Source organism: Rhinolophus sinicus, chromosome 17, assembly GCF_057876585.1.
Source record: "Rhinolophus sinicus isolate RSI-liver-muscle chromosome 17, RSI-T2T, whole genome shotgun sequence".
Taxonomy (NCBI): domain Eukaryota; kingdom Metazoa; phylum Chordata; class Mammalia; order Chiroptera; family Rhinolophidae; genus Rhinolophus; species Rhinolophus sinicus.
Window position 1 is genome coordinate 182,251,864 of NC_142517.1, and position 24,625 is coordinate 182,276,488.

Sequence of the window (24,625 nt, forward strand, 5' to 3'; positions counted from 1 at the left end):
TCTTTCCTTCTTTCCTTCCTTCTTTCCTTCTTTCCTTCTTTCCTTCTTTCCTTCTTTCCTTCTTTCCTTCTTTCCTTCTTTCTTTCCTTCTTTCTTTCTTTCTTTCCTTCCTTCCTTCCTTCCTTCCTTCCTTCCTTCCTTCCTTCCTTTCTTTTTCTTCTTTCCTTCCTCCCTCTCTTCCTTCCTCCCTCTTTCTTTCTTTCTTTTTTTCTTTCCTTCTTTCCTTCCTTCCTTCCTTCCTTTCTCTCTTTCTAACAGAGTTTCAGTACTCTATGGATTTTTCTGAGTATGATAATATGCTTGTATGCTTTTTAGTCCTTCATTTAGCTAAAGAGTGTGCTTTATTGTTGGGAGAACCCACCCAGTGTAATTTGCTAGAATAGCCAGTATACAAATTAGAAACAAAGAGCAAATTCAAGAATATTATGGGGAATTAATACAGCATGCAGTGAGGTTATACAACATGTGGCCAAAATCTAAACCCCAACAAGTACCTTCAGTGCCTGATCTACTGCACACTTTCCAGACAAAAAGTGATTGTTAAAAACAGCAATTTATCAAGATAATGCCACATGAAAGGAAATGAAGACTATAAGGCAACATAAAACAGCTTAAGAACAGATCTTGTTTTACGTTTCCCTGATTAGAAATGTAGTCTAAGAAAAAGTACTTAAAGCACTATTAAATGGTCCAAATCTCAGGTGAAAAATCACTGAGTTAAAGGATCAAATCCCAACAGGGTCAGTTTGGTTATCTGGCATTAGACAGGAGGAAAATTAGAATTGAGCTTTCATTAAATTTGTCCTCCAGGGAAGATCTTAAAATGGAATCTTTGTGTGATGGTTTTCAGTCTCTAATAGCATCAGAGAGTGCCTCTTAGATTCCCAAGCGAATTTATGTTAAATAAAAATGGGGGAAATCTAACTTAGTAAATTCATGAAATTAAAGTTATAATTTTTTTTTTTTAAAACCCTGAACATTTAGGAAAATAGTAGCAGTATCTATTTTAAATGCAGAAATTTAGTCCTGTGTTAAGTGCACGTCTCAGTTTCCTGCTTGGGCCTGTTCAATGCATCTTGCATTTAAAAATAAGAACAGGAAAGAGAGGTATTCCTTAAAATTTGTTACCTTATTTATAAAACATTACATTTTTTCTTTTTAAATCAAACTGGTATGGGCCAAGCGAGTAGCCTCCCCCCACACACACACTGAAAAACTTTTAAGTTTTCTTTCCTATAGAGATTTTAAGTTTCCTTCTCCTTAAAGTTTCCTTTTCCCCAGTTTTTTTAGCTTCCATCCCCCCTTCTTAATTATTTTGTAAATCAGTTTCTTAATCTTAGGCAACAGATTGTTTTTGGCCTGAATCAGAAGTGTTTTACCTGCTGCTTTAGATAACTATCCTGAAATTTGTAATTTATACTTGTTGATTGTAATCATTGAAGCCTAATGTTCTTTCTAACCTGTCCTGGGCCCAGATCCTGGACAACTGACGCCACCTGAGTGACCAGTTGAATGGCCACAGGCTCCATAAGAGCTGATGGATTTTCCATCACGTAGCCAACCCACATCAACAGCTTTGAGCTCTGCTCTTTAAGCCAACACTTTTAAATTTATTGATTAAAATCTATTTTTCCTCATTCAGGGGCTTTGGGGATACAGATGATACCCCAGCAAGACTACCAGTCCCAACCAAAGAAGCCAACACGGTCTTCCAGGCGGATCTCAAGACCCCTTCCTCTCATCTAAGATCTAATATGGCAAAAGTCCTGTGAAGCAGATACAGAAGAAAAGACCTCCTGTCCCTCAACTTCCCATAGAGATTTTATGGGGTTCATGTCTCTCAAGGGGAAAACAAAGCAGGCAATTAGACAGGCAATGTGTCTCTGCATTCCTGCACTTCCAACACAAACCACAGATTGGGACCGCCCAAAAGACCTCCCCTCTCTGCCCAAAACTTCCCCTTTTCATTATAATTATCTACCCCTATGAGGAACAAATGGGTACAAAGCACCCAACTACATTAAACCAGTTACTCACACCTGCTCAGTAAAGGCTACAATGACCTTCATCTTACCTGGGCCTCATTATACCATCATTTTAATATTATACGTATGCCCGGAAGTTTATTAATATCATTAAAGCAGACTGAATGCTGGGAAGGAACACACCCAGTCTAAAAAGATGAGGTAATAGCCTCCTGTCAATCACAGGTGTCAATCAAGTGGTCCCATGAAAGGAATAGCCCATTCTAGAGAAAGGGGATAAAAACTCCAAGTCCTCGCCAGTCAGAGCCTGTTGAGCCCCTTCTTTTGCTTGGCCCACTCCAAACTTTTTGGAGTTTTTTCCTTTCTCCTTTAATGATGCCTTTGGCCCTTGGAGCCTTTTGAGCCCCTTCTTTTGATCGGTCCACTCCAAACTCTTTGGAGTGTACTTTTTCTCTTAATAATGATACCCTGGCCCTTGGCCCTTTGAGCCTTTTGAGCCTTTTGAATCACGCTTCTGCTTGGGCTCGCTTCTATTTCTTTGAAGTGTACTTTTTCTTCTAATAAACTGCTCTTTCACTATTTTACCTCTGTATCTCATTCAATTCTTTGTTCGAGACGCCAAGAACCTGGACACTGCACTGAAGAGGGTCCATCCTCCGGCAGCCAGCTGGAGTGGCTAAGATTCCCAGTTTTGTTCAAAGGCCCAGGTTCGACCCCCGGTCTAGGAATCTAGTCCGGACACTGCTGGGTTTGATCCCCGGTGTGGAAACCAAGCCTGGACATTGCTCCAAGAAGGTCCCGCTCTGCAGTAACAAAACTATGATTCTTCATGTTCTTTATAGATTCCCAAATCCAACCCTACTTTACCTCCCTATCCTCCAAACACGCAATAGAAATACATTAAAAACAATAACACCTCCTACGCATGTGATGCTGTCTCTCAGAAGGGCAAGGAGGAAAAAAAAAAAAAATTTAAACCATGGAAATAAATTCTGCTCTGACAGAAGTTGGTTCAATGGGTCAAATTCTAGCAAAGGGAATGCAGGATTTTCACCTTCATTCTTCAGTAGACGTTTTTCTAAGTACCAATTATGATGATAAACTGTAATTCCTTGACTAGCTTAGCTGATACTTGAACTTGTCATTTTTCTCTTGAGTTTATTTTAAATTTGAAGCATACTACAAATAATTCTTACGTTAGGTTGCCAACTACAAAGCAGACTTTTAATAATTGTAACTGAGAAGCTATAAAAACGGCAACGTATGTATTAATTGCATTAAAATACTACAGTCTCATTATTGTCTTAGGTTTTTGAAATGATACAAAATATAGCTTTATTAACTCTCAGTCATTAATATTAATATTTATCATGATAGAACTTTATAGAACAGAAGTAATTACTGTTAGGATTAGATTCAACTATGAGAGACAGAAAATCCCAAATTACAGTATTTAGGTAAGAGAAAAGTTTTTTCTCATATAAAATCCAAAAAGCTGTTCAGGGGCAGCATTATGGATACACACTCAGACTCAAGACTCTTCTTACCATCCTCAATATTCAGTTTCTAATTCGTGATTCAAGGTTATTGCTCTACTTCCAACTCTGCATTTATAGTCCAGGTAGCAGAAAGGAAAAAGGGAGCATGTCCCACCCAGGACACTTCATTGTAAGTTTTATGACTAGCATGTGATCATGATCCTGTGACAGTTAACATATTCGTCAAGGTCAATTCTTTTGACATTATGTTGGATTATATATTTTCTATGTTGAATGGTAAGATCAGAAAAAGGTGATGTCATGACTCTCATGCCAAAGCAATCCTGAGCAAAAAGAACAAAGCTGTAGGCATCATGCTTCCTAATTTTAAACTATATTACAAAGCCATAGCAATCAAAATACTATGGCACTAGCATAAAAACAGACACATGGATCAATGGAACAGAAAAGAGAGCCCAGAAATATAATAGATCCAGGTCTACATGGTTAATTAATTTGTGACAAAGGAACCAAGAATGTACAATGGGGAAATAAATGGTCTCTTTAATAATTGTTGGGGGGAAAATCGGACAGTCATAAGCAAAAGAATGAAACTGGATCACTATCTTACACATACACAAAAACCAACTCAAAATGGACTAAAAACTTAAATGTAAGACCTGAACCATGGAACTCCTAGAAGAAAACATAGGCAGTAAGTTCTGTGATGAGCAGTCTCGATGATTTTTTGAACTTGACACCCAAAGCAAAGGCAACAAAAACAAAAATTAAAAAAAAAAAAAGGGATCACATCAAACTAAAAAGCCTCTGCACAGCAAAGGAAACCATCAACAAAATGAAATGGTAACCTATTAAATGGGAGAAAATATTTGCAAATCATATATCTGATAAGGGGTTAACATCCAAAATATACAAACAACTCAAAGAAAAAAAAAACAATCCAATTTTAAAATGGGCAGAGAATCTGAATGGACATTTTGCCAAAGCAAAGACATAACCGATGGCCAACACGTACATATATGAAAGGGTGCTCAACATCATGAATCATTAGGGAAATGCAAATCAAAACCACAATGAAATATCACCTCACACCTGTTAGAATGGCTAGTATCAAAAAGACATAAAAGATCAAGTGTTGGTGAGGATGTGAAGAAAAGGAATCCTTGTGTACTATTGATGGAAATGTAAGTTAGTGCAGCCACTATGGAAAACAGTATAGAAGTTCCTAAAAGAACTAAAAATAGAATTATCATATGATCCAGCAATTCCACTTCTGGGTATTTATCCAAAGGAAAAAAAAACAAAAAACACTGCCTCAAAAAGGTATCTGTACCCTCATGTTCATTGCAGCATTATTTCAATAGCCAAGATATGGAAGCAACCTAAGTGTCTATTGATGGATGAATGGATAAAGAAAATGTGGATAGTACTATATATGAAATGTGGATAAACACACACATGAATATTAATCAGCCATAAGAAAAGAAGAAACTCCTGCCACTTGCAACAATATGGATGGACCTTGAGGGCACTAAGCTAAGTGAAATAAGTCAGACAGAAAAAGACAAATATACATACAATCTAAAAAAAAAAAAAAAATCAAACTCAGATATAGAGAACGAATTGGTGGTTGCCAGAGGTGAAGAGTTGGAGGGCAGATGAAAGGGGTGAAGGTGGTCATATAACTTCCAGTTATTTTATAACTTCCAGTTACAAAATAAGTCCTGGGGTGCATGGTGACAATAGTTAACACTGTATTGTATATTTGAAAGATGCTAAGAGACTGCTCATCACAAGGAAAAAACAATTTGTAATGATGTATGGTGATGGACGTTAACTAAACTTATTGTGGTGAACAGTTCACAATATAGACAAATATCGAATCACTATGCTATACACCTTTAAAATGACTATTCTGTCATTTTAAAAAGACAACACTTGAATGAGTTTAATCCATTAATCTGTATTATAGTTTACAGTATACTATGGGATTAAAATAATCCCATATATATGGTAATTTATCTAATAACTATTTATGCTAAATTTAAAACATGTGCCATGCAATAGCTCTTAAAATCCAGCGTTACGGAGTCAAATGTGGACTCTTCCAGATGAGTGACCTTGGGCAGTTTCCTAACTGAAGCCTCATAGTTTCTCTGCTATAAAATGGACATAAGAAATCCTATCTCAATGGCTTTTTTTTTTTTTAACTTTTTAAAATTTATTTTAAGTGTGTTTTTCCAGGCCCCAATAGTTCCAAGTCAAGTCATTGTTTCTGTCTAGTGGTGGAGGGCGCAGCTCACAGTGGCCCACGTGGGGATCAAACCGGCAACGTTGTTGTTAAGAACATCGTGCTCTAACCAATGGAGCTAAAGGGCTGCCCCTCAATGGCTTTTATAGAATTAAATCAACTATAATAACATGTCTGTAAAAAAATAGAGCACAATACTAAACATATGTGCACACAAAAGATTAGTTCCTTCACTATCTTAGGGAAGCAGAGCTAGAGCAGTGGCTTTTTTTTTAAACCTTACTCTGCCTAAGAATGACCTTGGGAGTTGTTAAAAATGGTGATTCCTGGGCCCTTCTCTTGAATCTGTAAATCATTGGGTTTGGAGAGGAAAAGCACCAAGGAATGATTTTTAATGTAGATGGTCCCTAGATCCCCTTCTGAGAAAAAATGGTTCAGGTGATAAGGGCACCAGGGGGTGGTAGATGTGGGAGCAGTTGTTTTCTGATCTCGTTTTCCTTTCTAACAGATTTAACATGTGGTTTAAGGCAAGATATTTTCCTTTCTACATCTCCTTTAGCCATCTGTAAAATGTGGATAATAACTACTTCTTATCAGAAAATACTAAATGAGAATTTAGAGATCAAATATATTGCTATTGTACCAGGTCAAACTTTTGTAAATAATGACCAAGAAAAGGAGAGTTGAAGTTGAAAAAGGAATAAAACCAAGAGAAAATGTGTTTGGTAAAAGGCATAAAATTATATTTGGAGTGAGGTGGGATATGAACGAACAAACTGAAAAGGGACTGGAGACGAGGAAAACAAAGATGCAGCAGAAAAGTGGGGCAGATTAGCAACCAAATATGAAATCTCATATTTATTTTGGGGAGTTCAGAAATGAATAGTTACATACTCAGAAAATGGAAGGAGTGAAAAGGAAAAGTAGCAAAAAAAGTACTGGGAGAAGAGGAATGAATACATAGGAGAGGAAAAACTCCAAGGAAAGGAGGGCAAAGGGATTTTGAAATTTGTATCTTGCCTAACTATTCCCTTATGATCCATGAAAAAAAAATTATGCTGAAAGAAAAAGAACTAAGCAGAATTTCTTAAGGGAAGAGCATAGAACCCAGAACCCAAAGGACAATTTGTAGTTGTGAGATTTTTCTTCTCAGTCAGCAAATACCCACACAAGGATTTTATTGGAGGAAATTTGATTATAAAGTCACTAGGGATGATTTAAGGCTCTCTCATTGACTCAGATACCAGGATGAAAGACTGACTTTCAAGAATAGATCAATTCAAAACAAATTCAAAAATATATATATTTGGGAGGGGAGAAAAACATCTGGCTATTAATGCTATTAAAATAGGACACAAAGTTTTTTTATGATTTTTAAATAAGCATGATATTTATGATAAGCTGATAGGAAGAGATCACAGAAATAGTAAAACTCCTGAAAAATTTGAATGTGTTAAGAAAAATTATAAAAGTGTAATAAAACATCTATAGCAAGGTAATTCAGATTACTGGGTTTTGCTCCTGCTCTCTATATTTCCCTCCATTTCAAGTAGGCTGCCATGCTTTGGATTCCCTTCGTCAGGGGAGTTTTGTAGCTGGTTTGGTTTAAAAGTCCAAGTTACTTATACTCAAGCTCTATCTTTTGTAAAAGCCAAAATTCATCAAAGATATCATGGCAGGAACCACACTAGGGAGGGGCGAAAGGACAACAAGAAAGAGAAATATCAGATGTGCCCACTGAGTTTTGAAATGTTCTAAAGGGCTTTTATGGGTGAAAAGCACTGCAGTATTTAACAACTGTTATGCTTTTAATAGCACCCAGTTTATTCAAGTTGTAAATGTTACTTTAGTTTTTCTTAAGCCTGGAAACACAACTTGGAAGTCTAATAAATACTTTATTTTATTGTGTATTTAAAAAATTATGAAATATTTCATGCTTACAAAAGAATGTATGTACAAGTATATGTACGTATCTATAAACACAGATATAATATGACACATATAATATTTATGGTTCAAAGAATAAAATAAACATCCATGTATTCACCACCTAGCTTAAGAAAACAAACATTACCTTTGAAGCCCGTTAAGCCTCTACATGACCACAACCTCTTCCCCTACCATCTCTTCCAGAAATAACTACCCATTTTATTTTTGTGTTCCTAATTCCCTGGCTTTCCAATATAGTTTTATCTACAGATGAGTGTGCTTATTCCTAAATCATATTGTTTAGTGTTGAATGTCTTTGGACTTATCTAATATCATACTTTATCTGTAATTAGTTTTTCCATTCAACATTATATTTCTGAAGTTCACCTCAGTTATTCCATCTGGTGATATAACAGTTCATTCATTTTTCACTACTGTATAATAATCTATAATTTGAATAAATAACAATTTATATATCCATCAATGGACATTTTGGGTCATTTTCAGTTTTTTTGTTTGTTCGTTTTATTTTGTTATCACAAACAAGGCTGCTATAAACATTCTTGAATGTATCTCTTAGTGTATACATATAAGACTCTACGATAAAAATCATTGGGAAATAAAATCACCTAGGAGAAGAATTACTGGATTGTAAGGTACGCCAAATTGTGTTCCAAAGGGTTCCATCACTTTAGATACCTTCAAGCAAAGTGGTCTTCATCCTCCCCAACACTTGGTATAGTCGGACTTTTTCATCATTACCAATGTTCTGGGGGATAAAAATCTTTTATACATCATTTTTATTTATTCTCTGATGAATGTTCAATTAATTCATAAGCTCAACATATTAAAATTCCTTAAAATTTAACCTCCATTTACCAAAAAATAAGCTTTATAAACTATTTAATATTTTAAACTATTTAAGATATCTAATCAATCACTCTGCAGCGTTCTACACTAGAAACTAAACCCTTCTTAAAAATCTCCCTTTCTTCATCTCAAGGTACTCCTGTCTCTGTGACCACTTATTCTCAATTTCCACCATTGAATTCTCTTTCTATAAACAATTCTTATAGGTTCTTCAGAGTTCTGACCTTGGCCTTCTACTTATTCAACACTGTTTCCTTGGGCCATCTTATAGCTTCCATACATTTAAATCCTAATTAGTATATGCCTTCTCTTTCGAATTCCAGATCAATACTTGCAGTTCAAGTTAAACTCCACAAGAGGCTGAGATAAGAATAAAAGGAGGTGGACGACATACTTTAAATAACAAAGTCAGGGAAGACTTCTTTAGAGAGGTGAAAGTTGAGACCTGAAAAAATAAAGAGGGGCAGCCTGTTAGCTCAGTTGGTTAGAGTGCAGTGCTCTTGACAACAAGTTTGCTGGTTTGACCCCCACATGGGCCGCTGTGAGCTGCGCCCTCCATAGCTGGATTGAAACAACTATGTGACATGGAGCTGATGGGTCCTAGAAAAACACACTTAAATAAGTTTTAAAAAAATAAACAATAAATAAAGAGTGAACTAAAAATGAGCAGAAGAAAAAGTTACTCAGGCAGAAAAAGGCAAAAACCTTTAAGGTGCAAAGAGTTGGGTTATTCTAGGAAAGCAAAGATTAGTATGGCTGGGACGCCATGGGCAAAAGGGAAAAGGGAAACGAGTTTCCAAGACAGAACCGCAGAATGAGCCTGTGCACCCACTACAGTGCAGCACTGGGCCAGGACAGGCCTTGTCCCATCTTTGTACAGGGCAGAGCCTGCCTATAGAGGGCTTCAGGGGAACGTGTGCTCTTAGTTATTACCAAGGAGATAAAGGAGTTGAGCTAAGCATGCCCAGTATATTCTTCCCAAATTTTCCAATCAGACAAGTTTCTCTACCTCTCTAGGCAGAATGAATAAAGAGACAAACATAGGTTATTATCAAAGTAGTCATAATAATAATCACTCATAGAACTTAAGCCAAAAAAAAAAAAAATGTAGGCAGAACGAAAAGGCGGTTAATCGATAAGCAAAATGAGTGGGGTGTCAAGGTATTGGGAGTCTCAATTAAATTAACACGTTGTGGCTGTGGGAGTCCTCTAGAAAAAGAGCTGAAAGGATAAAAGGGTAATGGTCAAAAGCCAGATATTTGCAGCCAACATTTCAGAAGTGGTACAAACTTTGGTTCTGAGAAGTTCAGGAAATGGCTATGGGAGTGTGGCTACAATGGAATGGAGGAAAGGGTTTGGGAGTGAGAAAATCAAGGACGGAGAAAACGGGGGTAGAATGAGTTAGCTGTAGGAATGATAAAGTTCTAAGGATAACACAGGAGAAGGAGGTGAAGAGAAAGACCAAGACGTGAACCAAAAGCTAAGATCTCCAGTGGATGAGAGGGGAGGGAGGACATTAAATATGAGTGATGGGAGGGAGGGAGAATGAGTTTTGAAGAAAAAGGAGGAGGGAGTGAAATGGTTTGAAAAAAGCTATGGGATGTAAAGCCATCTATTCCACCTCTTAGCCCTGAGGTACTTTGGGTGTGAGAGAAAAAACAGCTTCCACCTGGAAGGGCTGTAAAAGCAGCAAAGACGTGGTTGCTGAAGCAGCTTTCAGTTAACGCAAGGTACAAATGAGGTAAGAGGCTGAGGCTGAGGGCAGTTTGCTGATCACATACTAAGACATTCAGGGAGCAACTTGGAGATCACAGTGAAAGGATCTGGGAGTTAAGGAAGAGGTAAGGAATAGGACCCTATGTACTATTCACACAGTGCAATGTGACTAGTACTCCCTGAGTTTTGCAACATGAGGGCCCTGGAGGTAGTAATTGGAGTAAAATGAGGACGGGCATACGGGGGAAGCTTGGCCCAAATAGAGACAAACAAAAGTAAACAGACATGTGAAACATAATAGAACTATTTTTTAAGTCTAGGAGGGTTGGGCCTTTGATTCTAACTTTAAGGTATTAATATCTTAGTTTGTCATAATGAAGCTTTGGGGCAAGTGTTCACCAATGGCTACCTCAAGAGGTACTAAATCCTGAGACTCTTACTTTCTAAATGTTTCTATAGTTATTCCTCTCCCTACTGTAACTGCCTTAGTTGAGGGTCTCATTTTCTTTTTTTCTGGGCTTTTGCAGAAACCAAAGTCATTATTAGCCATGCCTACACCTGCTGAGTCATTTGTTTTCTCACCATGTCAATTTACATGGCATTTTCTATCCATGCCATGGTTTCTCACCCCCACATCTTTGTACTTGCTCTCATCTCCCACATTGTCCTTTCTCTTCGTTTGCCAGGTAACAACAAACCTTACTCATATTTGAAGACCCATTTCAAGTACCATTCTTTAATGCCTTTCCTGACCACTTCCACTTTGATCTCACAAACATTATTATTTATCATTTGTGATTCCACTGCTTTGCAGAATTGATTTATATTTGTCTCTCCAAGATATGCTGTAAATTGCTTGGACCAAGAGCTATTTCTTTTACATGTTTCTATCCATGATGCTTCATACATAGTAAGCTCTCAACAGGAATTTGTTAATGGATGATGATGTAATGCATTAAATAACCCATCCATGTAATGTGTTTTTCACCAAAGGGTATTTCTCAATAGTTTGCATTTTTTCTTGTCTCATTAACATCAAAAGAAAGTGGTATCCCAATTCCCTCTCATGTTCAATCACAAAGTCCTTACTCCCAGCTCTTATATGCATCTAAGGGACTTTATCAATTCTTTCATTTCCTAAGTTATCTCTTCACTTTCCCCTTTTCAACTGGTTCTTTTTCTCTGCTATCAAGTATATTCAGGTTTTAATTATTCATCCATAGTATCACCACCATGATTCTGCTGCTTCTTGTAGATACGTTATTATTTCTGCCAGATCTTCCTACCAATGTGAGTTACAAAAGCACATCTTTATTCTTCTACTTGTCTAGCAGGTAACTGTCAGATTGCACATACATAGACATATACAAAACAAAAACAAAAATAAAACACTGAAGGAAGAAAGGTAATATTTTCCTAATATCCCATAATTTTGCAAAGCTAAGCCATATTTTAGAAATTACTACTTATTTGGACCCATTTAACAGTTTAGACCAAACTACCTTCCTTTTAAGGTTGTGACTTGTGGCAGTATCTTTGTTCTTCCAGTCATGCATATAAAGTTCAGAAGAATAATGGTAGTTCTTAATTTTTGAATGATAGACACCTTAAGAACCTGATGAAAGGAATACAGACCCTTACTCCATAAAAATGTACACGGTCATTTTGGAAGATCCAAAATGGCAGAGAGATACACACTGTGCTTGCCTCATCTCATGAACACATCAAAATTACAATTAAATTATAGAACAGTCACCCCAGAGAACCAGCTGACGTGTAGCTGAACAGAAGTTTTCTAACTAAGGATGTAGAAAATAAGCCACATTGAGACCGGTGGGGGGATGGAGATGCAAAAGGGGCTTGCCCCAAACCTCTGTGTGGCAATTGAAAATCAGAAGAGATATCTCAGCCACAGAGGTTCCCCACAAACGCGTGAGGGACCCCAGCCCCTCCCACCCCCACCAGCTCCCCAGCCCGGGAGTACTGGTGCCCGGAAGAGGAGCCCGCACAACTTCTGGCTGTGAAAAACAGTGGGGATTCTGACCGTCCAGCTGCAGAAAACCCAGGTGTCCTCTTAAACAGCCTGTGCACAGACTCACTCGCTCACAGACACTGACCTTGGGCTCCAGTGGAGGGACGGTGGCTATGGGGTCATTGGAGACATATGAAGAGAGACAGTTGTGTAACTTTGGGGCAAGGACTGGAGGGACCTCCCCATTTTTCCTGTGAGGCATCCTCCTGAGCAGCTGGCTGGCAGGCACCATCTTTCCTGTGTTGATCAGGCCCCCACAGGCCAAATCTGAGTCTGATTGGCCTGGTGAGCTACAGCTCACTCCATCCTGCTGACTCATTGAGAAACTGCCTCACCCAACTTGCCTACTGCACCAGGCTTTGTCAGTGGCTGAACCTTAAGGGAGTTGGCTGGTGACAGCAAGCCTAGGAATATCCTGGCTTTTTACGGAGCTACCCCCAGACCCAGTGCCAATGGCAGCTGTTCTGGGTTAGCAGTGTGGCCTCTCCCATGTGCCTCCAGATACAGCACAGGCAACGACCAACCATGCATCGCTTTGTAGCTACTACCAGGTAGTCCCCGGCTGTTTACAGGTAGTGGCTGACCTGGGCCTGCACCGTAGCTCCTCCCAAGAGGCCCCAGAACCAACATACTTTGAGGTTGGCTTCAGACCACAGCAGAACACCACCCAATTAGTCCCACAAGTAGCACTCACAAGGGTTGGTCTCAACAGGCACTAGAGCCCACTGGGGTGAATCCCGCTCCATGGGTGTAAGCCCCCCACACAGCAGCCTGTAAGCTGTGGATGTGGCCAAACACCACCACCAGTCAGCCTGAGGGTTAATACCACCCACTGATGTGCCAACAGCAGTCAAGTCTCATCTATAACAGAAGGGCACACACAACCCACACAAGGGACACTCTGGGAGCATCCAGGTCAGGTGACTAGGGAGACTGTGCCACTGGGCCCCACAGGACACCTATTACATAAGGTCACCTGGCAAGACTGGGAGACATAGCTGCCCTAATACATAGAAACAAAAAACAGAAAGGCAGCCAAAATGAGGAAACAAAGAAATACATCCCAAATGAAAGAACAGGAGAAACTCCAGAAAAAGACTAAACAAAATAGAGGCTAGCAACCTATCAGATACAGAGTTCAAAACAATGGTTATAAGAATGCTCAAAGAACTTAGTGCAAATTTCAACAAAGAGGTAGCAAGCATAAAAAAGGACATAGGAACCATAAAAAAATAACCGGTCAGAAATGCAGAATACAATAACTGAAATGAAGAATGCACTGGAAGGAATCACCAGCAGACTAGATGAAGCAGGGGATCAAATCAGCAATTTAGAAGACAAGGTAGCAGAAAACACCCAATTGGAAGAGCAAAAAGAAAAAAGAATCCAAAAAAAATGAAGATAGTTTAAGAGACCTCTGGGACAACATCAAGTGTAACAACATTCGCATCATAGGGGTACCAGAAGAAGAGAGAAAGCAAAAGATTAAGAACCTATTTGAAGAAATAGTGACTGAAAACTTCCTAAACTGGCAAAGGAAATAGACATACAAGCCCAGAAAGCACAGAGTCCCAAACAAAATGAACCTATACAGACCCATACCAAGACACATTACAATTAAAATGGAAAAGATTAAATACAAAGAGAGAATTTTAAAAGCAGCAAGAGAAAGAGAACTGGTAATTTATTAGGGAGCTTCCATAATACTGTCAGCTGATTTCTCAACAGAAACATTGCAGGCCAGAAGGGATTGGCACAAAATATTCAAAATGATGAAAAAAAAGGACCTACAACCAAGGGTTTTCTACCCAGTAAGGCTGTCATTTAAAATCAAGAGACAGATAAAGAGCTTCCCAGACAAGAAAAAGCTAAAGGAGTTCATCACTACCAAAGCAGTATTACAAGGAATGTCAGAGGGACTCCTTTAAATGGGGGGGCGGGGGGGAAGTGGGAGGAGATTAAAAAATATGAATAAAATGGCAATAACTACATATCTATCAACAATTGCTTCCAATGTAAGTGGATTAAATGCTCCAATCAAAAACAGAGTGGAAGACTGGATAAGAAAACAAAACCCTCATATACTCACTCGTATACTGCCTACAAGAGTCACTTCAGATTGAAAGACACACACAGACTGAAAGTAAAGGGATAGAAAAAGTTATTTCATGAAAATGGAAATGAAAAAGAAAAAAGCTGGGATAGCAATACTTATACCAGACAAAATACTTATAACAAGAGACTAAGAAGGACCCAGTAATCCCACTTTAGGGTATTTACCCAAAGAAACCCAAAACACTACTTCAAGGGGACATGTGCATCCATCCATATGTTCATTGCAGCATTGTTTACAATGGCCAAGATGTGGAGGTGCCTGGGTGTCTGTCGATGGGAAGAATGGATAAATAGTAGGTGGTACAGCCATACAATGGAATATTGCTTGGCCAGGGAAGGGAATGGGCTCTTGATGTCTACAGTGGAATGGAAGGACCTGGAGGGTATTGTGCTGAGTGTAGTGTCAGAGAAAGACAGATGCAATGTGATTTTGCTTATATGTGGAATCTAAAGAACAAACTCATAGATATAGAGAACATTTTGATGGTTGCCAGATGGGAGGGGGTTAGGGGTGTAGGTGAAAAAGGGGAAGGGATTAAGAAGTACAAATTGGTCGTTACACAGTAGTCATGGGGATATAGGTATAACATAAGGAGTATAGTCAATAATATTGTAATAACTATGTATAGTGCCAGGTGGGTACTACAGTAGTCAGGGGGATCACTTCTTTAATTTTGTAAATGTCTAACCACTGTGCTGTAACCTGAAATTAGTATAAAATAATATTGAATGCCAACTATAATTTAAAAATTAAAAAGGGGGGGAAAGTGAAGGGCAATAAGTGGTCCAAGTTTCCAGGTATAACATAAGTCATGGGGATGTAATGTACAGCATAGGGCATATAGTCAATAATATTGTGATAGCATATTACAGTGTCAGATGCTTGCTGGACTTACCATGGTGATCACTTCTTTAGGTATATAAATGTTGAATAAATATGGTGTACACATGAAACTAATATAATATTGTATGCTAACTATGTTTTTAATAAAAATATTTTTTTAAAAAATGTACACAGTCATTTTTTACTTAGTTTCAAAGGTTCATAGATCCCCTGAAGCCCAACCATGGACTCAGTTTTAAAATCCCGATATAAACATTTAGCAGTTATTAGAGATGGTTTCCTTTTTGCTTATTTTTATTGTCTAATTCTCCTAAAATGAAAATAGATTATTTGTGATAAGATATATCAATGTTTTCTAAAAAACCACCCCATGCTATACAGTATACTTAAAATATATGACAAAATAAATTCATTATGTAATGAACTTGGCAAAGACTGAGAGACTTTGATTAGAAATGGCTGTTTTACAAGGCATGCAGTTTTCCCACCTGTAAGATGGAGTAATTAATATTAATTAATCATTGTTTCATAGATTATTACTTGCAAAATTCTAATAATTGTGATTTATCTATGCGCCCTCTAGGTAGTCTGTTATTTAGGTTGTAGTTCTGTTCCCTAGTCTTGAAGCAGATAAAATGCCACAGCTGTTTCTTCAGCTATTCTGTTTTCTGTGAAAGAACACCTGCTTAGAATGTACATAAGGAGTTATTCCTTTGTTTTTTGATAATTAAAGCACTGCTAAGGTGATGGCTGACATCTGGATTTGCTTTTAAAGACTTCCCTGTGTTTTTCTGGCTCCTGGGAGATTCATGAACTATAGTGTATTAGATGGAAATGCAGTGATGTGCTTCATTTTGCAACAGCAATTTTACTCTTGCTTTATTATTTCCCTATTGCAATGAGTGAGAGCTGCCACTCTGTTACTGCTGCTAAGAGATTACAGGAACTGAGTTGAGCTCCAGAAATGTAATATGCTATCTAATGCCTTATTTATTTTGATTCTGGCTTTGACTTGATCTGGTAAACTCACTTGGGGCTGCTCTGCAAAATTATTATCGAAGGATTAATTTTTTTTTTTTTTTTTTTTTTTTATAAACTGGTTCTGAAATAATTTCTTTTGGGGAACATGAAAATCTAAGTTCACTTAACTATTCCCAGTACTAATAGAGGAAGAGAAACATGGCAAAAGTATTGTAATATTAAATATAATTTCCTCAAAAGCTATATTCTTCCATTTCCACTCAATTTTAGCTCAATAAACTTTTCTATGATTTGCTTTCTAGAATTATATTATTATTTTCATGCGGGGTCTCTGGTCCCACTCCCCACACAAGAACACAGGATGTGGTGAGGCCAAAAAGGAACACCAACGGAGCCATAGATAGGGGAGTCATACCAAGATATTCTCGCTGGCGGCTGGGTTGGAGACACAGGAAGCAGGCTCCACACGATGCGCAATCCGCCGTCTGCTTCTCTGCCAAACAACGAACAAACCAACCAACCCCTAGCATAGCCATGGCAGTTATATCAGTGACTAATGGCTAACCGGTAACAGCTGATAAACACTCAGCCACAGCTGATGGCCATCCAATAACCGTGCCAGCACCTTTCCACGTGAGGCTGAGAGTCTGGACACTGCTCTCTGGGACTCTGTCCCCACAATTACTGCTTGACATTCTTCTTGGCCTCTTACAGGTAACAATACCAATGAAAAAATATGGACCAGTCAGGGTTCAAAGTTGTAAGTAACAGAACCTGATTCTGGCTGAGTGAGCAGAAAATTTAAGAGGAGAGAATTGGAGGCTGTTGAAAGAGGTATGGAACTAAGCTTTCAGGAACAATGCCTACAACCATGCCGTAGAAACTGGCCTGATGAGGAAGTCACACCACCACTGACTAGGGCCCCAACAAACACTAAAAGCAACTGCTGCCACTCACACTGCCCACCAAGGCCACTTCTACACTAGGAATTTCACCTTTCAAGCACTGCCACCCCCAAATGTCAGATGCCTTTATCAGCAGTTTGGTTTCCAAGCAGAATCTTTCCTTGCTCATGCTACTAACTTCCAATCAAAGTCTGAGGCAGGTGTGCTGAACGTTGACGTCTAGATCACATGTCTGTGCCCTCTCTGTAAGAGTCTGGAGATTTAGTTTGCAGATTACTTTGGGGAAGCAGCACTTACATTAAGATTGGAAAGTCCCTAAACCCAGCAAATAACGTTCAAAACATCCTGGGCAGCCAGGAAATATGACAATGTTTACAACAGAAGAGAATTAATATTTGTTGAGAATATAAGCTAAATGCCAGGTGCTTTAAATATTTTACATTATTTAATGTGCAACAAAATAGATATTTTAACCCTATTTTAATGATGGGAAAAACTGAGGCTCAAGGAAGTTGTTACTAGCCCCAGATTATTTTGTTAGTAAAATGGAGAACATAAATTCACATCCAGGCTTTTTTTCCCCCTTTAGAATTCTTCCTTGTCTTATAAGGTAAATCTAATTTCCATTTCCCAAGTTCTAATTCATATATGAGCAGTGGCGTACCAAGTAATGGGTTTGAGGGGAGAGTGGAAAAACCAACTCTAGGAGCAGGCAACAAGGGATACATTAGCTGCAAGAAAATTTAAAGACAATAATAAAACAGACTAAAAACAGTTCTAGTTATTATTATCACCATCATCGTTATTATTATTACTATTATGTGACAGCAATCCTAAAGAATGTCAACAATAAAATATTCCTCTTGCTGAGGTATCACCACTCCTTGATACACAAGAATGTATAAGAAGCCCTCAACTTAATTTTCAAGTTTTTTTTTGTTTTTTTTTTTAAGAGAAGTTTGTTTAGAACCTGTAATCGAAGCGCCATAAACAGTTAGGGGACATTTAACACATGATGTACCTAAGTACCTATCTTTTAACATTATTTCTAAGAAAAAATGAGTTTTAGAAGTACATCTCTCCCAAGTTGGGCAGTGTGAACGGCAGAGGCTCTGGTAGTAAGACAGAACCTCCTTGGAGAGTTCCTTTGGTGGTAGGTCTCTTGGCAAGGTGGCTATCAGTGATGAGGAGAGGGGTCTCAGTAATTTACACAGTGGAATAGGAAAATGTATCTCTTCAAACTGGCATGAGAAAGTTGCTGTTTAAATGAATCCCCAGGTGTAGAGAATATGAAGTCTTAAAGAATTACCCCATCAAGTCTTATAAATTCTATCTCCTAAATATTTCTCAAATATGTCCTCTTTTCCTTTGGCCTATTAGGATCCTAATACTATTTAACCTAGTCTACTGTAACATAATGCTAGCTGGTCTTCTTTCCTATCATTAGTCTCAGCTAATTCCCATCTACTATCCAATCTATTAGATGGATCAGAGTGACCCATGTAAGCATAAGTGAGATCATGAAGTTTCCTTGCTGAAAACCTTACATTGACTTTCATGTCCATAGGATAATGATACAAATTCCTTTGCAAGATTCAGAAATTTCTTTAATACATGGACCCTCCCTACCTTTTCATCCTTGGAAACACTAGAGTAGAGCTAATCTGAACTATTATACTTGCACTCCAAAGGTGTGATGCTGTCGTGCGGGGCGGCCTGCGGGGTCTCTGCTCCCGCTCCCCACATAAGAACGCAGGACATGGTGAGGCCAAAAAGGAACACCCACGGAGCCATAGATAGGGGAATCATGCCACTATATTCTCGCTGGCGGCACTATAGTCTCACTGGAGGCTGTATCCACACTGTCCGCAACCCGCTGTGCTAACTGCAATCCGCTCTTGCCAGCTCAGCCACCATCTTCCTGCTAGCCCCCATTTTCTCCTAGCATAGCCACAGCAGTTATATTAGTGGCCAATGACTCACTGGTTACAGCTGACGGCCAACTAGCCACAGCTGATGGCCATCCAATCACAGTTGATGGCCATTTACTACCTGAGCCAGCACCTTTCCACGTGAGGCCGAGGGCCTGGAAACTGCACTTCTGGCTCTGTCCCCACAGATGCTCTTTGTGGTCTTTCTGCTATTGCATATATTGTTAATTCAGCAGGCGTAACTCCTGTTTGTTGTCTTCTGATAAGTCTTCTCTCTTTCCCAAACTCAAACTGCATTAAGTAAGTACTCCATACTCTGTGCTCCAACCCACGATACTGGAGGTTTACTTTCATATTAGAACTTGAATTACAGAAAAGTAATTGCATTCTAGTCTGGCTTCTTCTCCCAGACTATAAACACTTTTAAGGCAGTGGTTATGTCTTTTATCTTTGCCATCCCAGCATTTAGTGCTATTTTTGGTACAGATATTATGTACTTGATAAAATTTTCAAAATGAATTCCAGCTTCTACACTGTATACAAGATATCAAGGAGGTGACAGTCTAGTAGTAAGAAGAAGTCAAATTCAATATCTGAAACACAAGGCGTCAGATGTGCCACAATGGAGGGGTGAGCGAGATGCTTTGGTTATTTTAAAAAGGGAGCTCTCAGTTCCAGTATTAGGGTGAGGTGGGGGGACAAAATTGAAAAGGTTCAAGGGAGAGGATGGCATTTGAGATGGATTCTGACAAAAAAAAATTCAACCCTTGGAGATGCAGCAAGCATAAGAAATAGGTTAGGTCACATCCGGATATAGTAAAACAGCGGGGGTAAAACGAGGTTATAGAGTAGTCCCACTGAGCATGTAAGAGAGTATTTTTAAAAAGCTGGAGAAGTAAGTTAAGCTTTAAATACTGGCTAAGGGGACAGTATTTAATTTAGAAGGCAACGATGGTGTAATTAAAGGCAGTAATTAGTGGAAGACAGACTATTAGAATAGTCTGGAATAGGAAAATACTCTAGAATAGTGGAATAGGAAAAAGTATCAAACTGGCATGAGAAAGTTGCTGTTTAGATGAATCCGTCTTAATAGTTTGAGTGAGGAATAACAAAGTCATATTTGACAGGTAGTACCGTATAGACCTGGGTTACTTATTAATGGTATGATCTTGGACATGTTATTTAAACTTGCAAACCCAGTTTTCTCATTTATTTCAAAATACTGTTGTGTTTGAATTTATGTAAAGAGATTATTAGTACAGTACTTGGCATGTATCAAGTGCTCGAATTAATTTGTGATATTTCAGCTGCAACTGTAAAAATTCAACTCAAATAAGCATGAGCAAATAAGGGAAATTATTAAAAGGCTACTGACAAGACCAATGGAACAGAATAGAGAGTCCCAAAATAGAACCATACTAATATAGTCAAATGATGTTAGTCTTTTCAACAAATAATGCTGGAGTAACTGTATATCTTCATGTAAAAAAATAAATCTAGACACAGATCTTATATCCTACACATAAATTAACTCAGAATGTATCATAGACATAAATGTAAAATGAAAAACTATGAAACTCCTAGAAGATAACAAATGAAAAAAATCTAGGTGACCTCAGGTTTGGTGATGACTTTTTAAATACAACACTCAAAGCATAATCCATGAAAGAAAAAATTGATAAGTTGGGCTTCATTAAAACTAAAAGATTCTACTTTTTGAAAGACACTGTTAAGAGAATGAAGAGACACTCCACAGGCTAGGAAAAAATTTTGCAAAACACATATCCGATAAAGGATTGTATCTAAAATCTATATAGAACTCTTAGAACTCAACAATATGAAAACAAACAACCCAATTAGAAATGAACGAAAGACCTGAGCAGACAGCTCACCAAAACAGATATACAGATGACAAATCAGCACATAAAGGACAAGCAACATCATATATCATCAGAGAATTACAAAGTAAAGCAATTAGATACCACTACACATCTATTAGAATAGCTAAAATAAAAACACTGACAACACCAAATGCTGGTGAGGATGTGAAGCAACCGGAACCCTCTTTTGTTGCTGGTGGAAATGCAAAATGGCACAGCCACTTTGGAAGACAGTTTCCCAAAAAACTAACCATACTTTTACCACACAATCCAGCAGTTACTCTCCTTGGTATTTACCCAAATGACTTGAAAACTTATGTCCGTACAAAAACCTGTACATGAGTATTTATGGCAGCTTTATTCATAGTTGCCAAAACTTGAAAGCAACCAAGATGTCCTTCATTGGTAAATGGATTAAAACTGTGGTACATCAATATAATGCAATACTGTCCAGCAATGAAAAGAAATGAGTTATTGTGCCATGAAAAGAAAAAAACAAAAACACGGAGGGAACATAAGTGCACATTGCTAAGTGAAAGAAGTCAATCTGAAAAGCCAACGTTCTATACAATTTCAACTATATGACATTCCACAAAGGGCAAAATTATGGAAGCAGTAAAAGATCAGAGCTTGCCAGAGGAGAGGGAAGAAAGGAGGGAGGAACGCAGGGTCTCTATTATTTCTATAACAGCACATAAATCTACAATTAGTGGAAAATAAGTTTAATTTTTAAAAATTTCATTAGGCTCATTTTTCATCTTACTGCAGACAACAGTTTTGCCAGTTATTTTATTATCACATAAGTCACCACATTTCAAGGCTTCAATATAATTTCCTTGTTGATTTAGTATCCCAGATTCCCCTACTGCCACCAGCCTCAAATATCAATCTAGGCCTTTAGGGAGTGGGGAAAGAGGGAATGTCGTGATTCCTTACATGTGAAGAAAACCTGCCTACCTACCAGAGAATAAAAACAAAGAAAACAAAAGAAAAATCAAATCTATAATTTCAGTCCCTGAAGCCCTGGACTGCCTTTATTTCTGGGAATTACTTCAATAACCATTTTTTTCAAAGCACAATTAAAAATTTTTTTATTAAAGTGCATGAATTGTATACATACTGCTTAGTGAAATTTTAAATTAGTGACTTTATTTTTAGAGCAGTTTCAGGTTTATAGAAAAATTGAGTGGAAAGTATAGAGAGTTCCCATGTTCCCCCTAGCCCTCCACCTTAGTTTCCCTGCTACTAACATCTTCCATTAGCTGGTACATTTGCTGCAATTGATGAGCCAATGTTGATACATTATTATTAACTAAAGTTCATAGTTTATATTAGGGCTCACTTTTGTGTTTTACATTTTATGAATTTTGTCAAATATATAGTGCCATATATCCATCATTACAGTATCACACTGAATAGTTTCATTACCCTACATGTCTCCAGTGCTATCATTTAAATTGCTTTTGCCTTATAAGTAAGGTGTAAATTGCCTTTCGTTTCCACACATTTAGCTATGATTTGTATTGGCTTTTTATAGGTTTTTGTATAGGGTTTTGTTTTTTGGATTTATCTTGTTGGGGTTCACTCAGATTCTTGAATCTGTAGGTTATGTCTCTTGCTAAATTTGGAAACTTTTCAGCCATTATTTGTTTATGTACTTTTTCAGTCCTACTCTCTTTCTGCTCTCCTCCTAAACTCTAATGACACAAATGTTAGAACTTTTGTGATGGTCTCACAAGCCCCTAAGGCTGTGTTTATTTTATTTTTTCAGTTTATTTTCACTCTCAGATTATGTAATTTCTATTACTCTATCTTCAGGTTCACTGTTCTTTCCTCTATTCCCTACTTTCTGTTTTGAAGCCTATCCACTATGGGTTTTTTGTTTGTTTGTTTTTGTTTTGTTTTGTTTTTAGGTTCTTCTTTATAGTCTCTATTTTATTGTTGAGATTTTTCAATTTATTTGTTCGAACTTTCTATGTTTAAATTTTGTTTCAAGTGTGTTTATAACTGCTTGTTGCATTTTTTTTAAAATCTTTGTCAGATAATTCTAACATCTCGGACATCTCATTGTGGTATCTATTTGTTGTCTTTTTTCATTCAATTTGAGATTTACCTCATTCTTGGTACAACAAGAGGTTTTCAAATAAAACCTGGAATTTTTCATATTATGTTTTATGACTCTATATCTTATATAAACCTTTGATTTTAACTCGCTTTACTGATACCACTCCAGCGGGGAATAAGGGTTGCCAACTTGTTATTGCAAGGTCTTGGTTTATAGAGATTTGTACTTTGCTGAAGCATGGATTTTGCTGAAGCTGATGTTTAAATCATATTCTACAAAAGCAGTGTAAAAGGTATTGCTTAACTAGTGAGAGTAGACAAAAAATAATCTTTCAAATCCCCAAATGTCTTTACTTCCCAGTTTTGTTTTATCAGTCATTTGGGGGGCAAAATTATATACTAGAGTTGCAAACTTCATATGAAGCCTGCTCCTCTCCATGTCCATTTCAGCACAGAGGCTACTAAAACACACACACACACACACACACACACACACACACACACAAACACCTACCTGTCCCAAACCAAGAATAATTGAAATGAATTAAAACATTTATTGGCATCTCTCAAAGAACATCAAATGGGATCCAGTTCAAATCCCACGATAAACTGCTTAGTCTTTTTCCCCATTCCTTTCATACCGTCTTCTACAGAAACCCACATTTAAGGTCTGTCTTTTCCCACTATTCTCTGCCTTCCTGTATCCATTCATTTTATCTTTTAGTAGAGAAATTACACATTTGTGGCCCACAGGCCAAATTTCACCAATGTATGCATTTAACTTGACACAATGTTTTAAAAGCAATTTCAATTAGTTGTCAACATTTATAAATTGGGAAATGACACATAAGTATCTGTGTATCTAATTTCTCTTGAAAAAATTGAATGTTTGGCAAAATGTTGCCTTCATTTTATAAGTGACTTGTAGTGGACATGACTACCTCCTTCAAATCTGATATGTCCCTCTAGTTTGCTACACGTTTACCACTCCCTATTGATTACATGTGGCCCATTTTACTATTTACGATGTAGGCCTAGCTTCTGTAGATATTATAGTGTGACATTTTAATGTGCTTTCTTATGAAAATTAGCCTTTTTCAAATTCTAATTTTGCAACTTTTTCTATTTATTATATTGGGTCATATAACAAGAATTCTGAGAGCCCCACAGGATCCCCTGAGAACTGTCAAGAATCCAGAGAAGAGCTGTAGTCTTTTGCACACTATAAACCTAATAAAATCCCTGTGGAGATCTCTATCTACTAAAAAGGAAGGTAGACTCAAACAACTGGTCACACTTTGTGTATATAAGGCCTCTTGTGGGGAAGCAAATCCCAGCTCTAAGAGAGAATAAAGGGGGAAAGTACTGGGCTATCTGCACCTATGGATGTTAGAAAAGTAGTAGTGATTTCCAAAACTGGTCTTCCTGGAAAAAGGAAGAGGAGCTGGAATGAGAAAAACAGATATTACAGTAACATCAATGGGACCTATGAGAAGGAATTACAATTTCTATGACTTACCATAAATCAACCAATGAACTGAGAACTGTAACTCTCTCTGGAAGTGGCTCCTGTAGGGTTGTGTAAATCCTTGACCATGGGAAAAAACAAACAAAAAAACTTGT

The 24,625-nt window shown here is 37.7% G+C and overlaps 1 protein-coding gene across 1 annotated transcript in view; it reads right to left on the reverse strand.

Annotated features, from left to right (window-relative positions):
- Window positions 1-24,625, reverse strand: part of FTCDNL1 (formiminotransferase cyclodeaminase N-terminal like) — a 74,878-nt gene that overhangs the window by 48,802 nt on the left and 1,451 nt on the right. The window contains exon 2 of the mRNA XM_074339735.2: window positions 24,522-24,590. The gene's annotated coding sequence lies outside the window, so the exon portion shown is untranslated. The remainder of the gene's footprint in view (window positions 1-24,521; window positions 24,591-24,625) is intronic.